The sequence below is a fragment of the Anopheles moucheti genome, assembly GCF_943734755.1.
Source record: "Anopheles moucheti chromosome X unlocalized genomic scaffold, idAnoMoucSN_F20_07 X_unloc_3, whole genome shotgun sequence".
NCBI classification, from domain to species: Eukaryota; Metazoa; Arthropoda; class Insecta; order Diptera; family Culicidae; genus Anopheles; species Anopheles moucheti.
Genome location: NW_026453537.1, coordinates 517,501 through 522,232, shown reverse-complemented (window position 1 = coordinate 522,232; position 4,732 = coordinate 517,501).

Sequence of the window (4,732 nt, the reverse complement as noted above, 5' to 3'; positions counted from 1 at the left end):
TTTCAACCAATAAACAGTGTTTGCCGGCGAATTTTAGCGAAAAATACGGAGTGGCAAATTTGTGCATACATTTGGAACAACAACAACAACAATAGTGCGTGCGTGTTGTGAGTTTGCGCAAAAATCCGGTCCAATCGGGCCGGATGAGGTGGCAAACGATAGATTATGTGTCCCCGATCGCCCAATAGCCGAAAACCGGAAGAAAATCGGTGCAGAATTGGGAAAAAACAGTGACGGCAAAAACGCGCATGGTGCTACCGCTGCGGCACGTGTTCTGGAAGTGACAGTTGTATATACAAAAACGTTAATAACTTCGCGAGTTTTGGTCCGATTTTGCTGCGGTTTGCACTGTTGTGCTAGTTTTAGTGCATTTAATACGATCCGTGCATAAAAATAGTGAAAATCGCGAAAATAATTTTTGACATTTTTGTGACAACCCGGGACGACCCAACAGACAAAAAGTGACAGGCGAGCAGTCCCCAACAGACAATTTTTCAAATTGACGGTTTCTGCTCGAAAACTGCTCGAAACCAAAAAAGACGCAGAAAATTCTGGGAAGCTGTGGGGGGTCATCGGCAGCTCGAATCTGCTCGATTCGGACAGTTTTTATCGAGCTCGAAACTGCTCGAATTCCCGATTTTTGCGGGAAATTGCCGGGAAAAATCTGGGAACGACTGCAAAAATTCGGAAAGGCGTTTGCAAGCAGGGAAACACCCCCCCTGCCCACTGAGACCTGCTTGGGTCTCTAAAATGGCGACAACTCGTACATCGCGTCCTCGGTCGGAATCGACAGAGGAAAGGCCGGGGCGATCCCTTTCGGCGGTAGAGCCGAAGGTCATTCTCACCAGAGCCTCGGCGTTGGCCTCAAAGTCGGTGAACCCGGACATGGTCGAACTGCGAAAGGTGCTCGGGGAAATGTCCCTCGCCAATGAGCAGCTTCGGGCCATGGTGAAGGAGCTGCAGCAAGAGCTGGTGATGCTGCGACAGCGTACCGTGGCCAACGAAGATATGGCCCGGGAGGAGCGGAAGCTGGCCCGCGAAGAATTTAAGCTGGCGCAAGAGAAATTCCACCAGGAGCTGCAGTGGAATAAGGACCAGGCCCGCCAGTGGTATGAAGAGACGCAGCGTCTCAGAGGCGAGCTGGCAAAGGAGACTGCGTGCCACCAGGAGTTGCTGGCACAGATGCTTGGTTGCGGCGGTAACCAAGCTCTGCAACCGCAGCAGCAGGCGCAGCCAGCTGTTGCGCAGCAGCAGCCTCAGAGGCAGCAGAAACAGCAACAGCAACGGCCTCCGTCGAAGCAGGCGACATCGCAGAGCTCCCTGCAGCAACCGCAACAGCAGCAACAACAACAGCAGCAGCAGCGGATGACGTATGCTAACGTGGCGGCCGAGACATCCGGCACGCAGGCTTCCCAGGGCGGTTCTTGGACGGTGGTGGGGCCTCGTAAAGCACCGCAGAAGTCGCAGCAGCAACAACAACAGCAGCAGCTGGCCAAGCCGCGACCACAATCTGCGGCGGCGAAGCATTCGGCGAAGAAGAAGCTGGACGCCATCGAGGTTGCCCCAGGCGAGGGTCAGTCTTGGACCGACGCGTATCAGCTGATACGCAGCGCTCCGTCGTTGGCCGAAGACCAGGCCAAGCTTGGAGTGGGACGACGAACGACGCGGGACCGGCTGGTCATGAACTTGGAGGACGGTGCCAATGCTGAAGCAATCCTGCAACGAGTGCAGGAGGTCTTTGCACAGTCTGCAGCTCCGGCCACCATCCGCCTGGTGACAGAAACGGTGGAGGTCCGCCTTGATGAGGTGGACCCTTTAGCGGTGGCATTGGATGTGGCGAAGGCGGTGACGACCACCAGTTCGGAGTCGGTGAGCGAATCCGCTGTGCACCTAGTGAAGGCGTGGAACGGTACGCAGACGGCGTACGTTCGGATGACACTCAAGGCGGCGGAGTTGATGCACCAACAGCGAGTACGAGTGCTGCACACCTCATGCTTGGCGACGAAACTGACACCACCGACGCGGGGCCAGCTACGGTGCTTCAAATGCCTGGAGCACGGACACCTGCGGCACCAGTGCAAGAGCGGGACGGATCGATCGACGCACTGCATCCGCTGCGGCCAACCGGGCCACCTGGCCCGAGCCTGCACAGCGGAGGTGTGTTGTGCGGTCTGCAAGGGCCCTCACCGAGTAGGACACCCGTCCTGCACCCGGAAGGTCTGAAGGTTTTGCAGATCAACCTTGGGCGCAGCCGTGCAGCGCAGGACATCATGCTGCAGACGGCTAGGGAGATCGGAGCGCAGGTGGTGATAGCGTGTGAGCTGTACAAACCACCTAGAGACAGCGTGCGGTGGGCGGTCGACGAGGCTCAGAGCGTAGCGGTAGTGGCGACTGGCGGCTACCCCATCCAACGACTGGGGAGTTCATCGGTGCCTGGGCTGGTAGTTGCCACCATAGCCGGGATAACGTTTGCCAGCTGCTATGTGTCCCCCAACATCGGACAAGCGGATCTCGGCGACTACCTGGAAGCGGTTGAGCTCACGCTCACGGGACAGGATCCCATGGTTCTGGCTGGGGACTTTAACGCCTGGAACCAGGAGTGGGGCAGTTCAAGAACCACGGCGAAGGGTGAGGACTTGCTGAGTGTTGTTGAGCACCTCGGACTTCGGACGCTCAACCGAGGGAACACACCCACTTTCAAGGGCAACGGTGTTGCACGGGAAAGCGTCATCGATGTGAGCTTCTCGAGTCCCTGCGTAGCGGAGCCAGGCAGTTGGAGTGTGAGTAGCAGATACTCCGGTAGCGACCACAGCTACGTGCTGTTCAGCGCTAAACTGCCTTCGACCAGCGGCCGACGTGCACATCAGCATCGGCCACACTGCAACGGGCACGGCGGTACAGCAGGCATGACGCGGCACGCGGGAACACGCTACAAAACAAGCCAATTCAATCAGGCTTGTTTTAAGCTGGCGCTTGGGATCGGTCGTTTCGACGATGTAAGCACACCTGAGGGCCTGATCAGGGGGCTCACAGAAGCGTGCGACGCAACGATGGAGAGGATCCACAAGACGAATTTCCGGCAGGCTCCGACGCTATACTGGTGGAACCCGGAAATCGCGAGGGCGCGAGATGCGTGCGAAGCTGCTGAGGCCAGGCTACGCACAGCAACGCAGACCGACGACCGTATCGCCGCTTCAGCCCGCTTGCTGGACGACCGTAGGGCTTTGGAACGAGAGATCCAGCGCAGCAAAGAGCGCTGCATGCAGGAGCTCATCGACGGAGTCGAGGACGATGTGTTTGGGTTGGGATACAGAGTGGTCATGGCCAAGCTGCGCAGTCGAGCGCCGCCAGAACTGGACCGTTCTGTGCTGGAGCCGATCATCGACGCCCTCTTCCCGGCCCACCCATCGTTCGAGTGGCCGCCGATTGCGACGGAAAGCGACGAGGACGAAGAGCCCATCCGACCAGTCACCCGTGAGGAGATCCTTTGCATCGCTGAGGGGATGGCCACCTCAAAGGCGCCGGGCCTCGATGGAATTCCCAACGCGGCAGTGAAGACCGCGATGAGGGAGCACCCGGAAGCGTTCGTGCGGGCCTACAATGAGGTCCTGCAGAGCGGCGAGATTCCGGCATCGTGGAAAGTGGCACGCCTGGCGCTCATCCCGAAACCAGGCAAACCACCGGGCGAACCGTCGTCAAGTCGTCCACTGCTGATGCTGGGAGCGGCACCTAAGGGGTTCGAGAGACTGGTTTTGAACCGCCTCAATGAACATCTCGAGGATGAGAGCGCACCTCGCCTATCACAGGACCAATACGGCTTTCGCCGTGGACGCTCTACGGTCCAAGCTATAGAGAGGGTCATCGAGAAGGGACAGTACGCCAGGACGTTCCATCGCACCAACGGCCGGGATCCTCGATGTCTGATGGTGGCAGCGTTAGACGTCAGGAATGCCTTCAACACGGCCAGTTGGAAGGCGATCGCGATGGCTCTCCAAGAGAAGCGCGTCCCAGCAGCGCTCCAGAGAATTTTGCGCAGCTATTTCTCTGAGCGGGAAATGATCTATGAGACGAGCGAGGGGCCAGTGCGACGAAAACTATCGGCGGGTGTTCCACAGGGGTCGATTCTTGGGCCGACCCTCTGGAATACAATGTATGACGGCGTTCTGCGGCTGACACTGCCGGACGGTGTGGAAACGGTCGGGTTTGCGGATGACCTGGTGGTTCTAGCTGCTGGGACAACACCACAGGAGGCAGCTACCTTGGCGGAAGAGGCCATTTCTTTGATCAGCTCGTGGATGGAGGCTCATCACCTTGAGCTTGCGCCGGCCAAGACTGAGCTGGTCATGATCTCCACGATGCGAAGGGCAAACTCCCGTCACCCGGTCAATATCAACGGAGTGGAGCGAATGCCGAAAGAGACCATCAAATACCTGGGGGTCATCTTACAGGACCACATGTCGTGGGGGCCGCATGTGGATTACGCCACGGCAAAGGCGAAACGTGTGGCACAGGCGGTCACACGGCTAATGGCGAACCACAGCGGGCCTAAGTGCGGAAAGCGACGGCTCCTCTCGGCTGTGGTGGATGCGACGCTCCGGTATGCTGCACCGATCTGGCACGAGGCGTTAGACGTGCGAGGGAATCGCCGTAAGCTCATCAGGGCGCAGAACCTGTACGCGAGACCCGTTGCCCGCACCTTTATATCGGTGCGCTACGAGGTGGCTACGGTCCT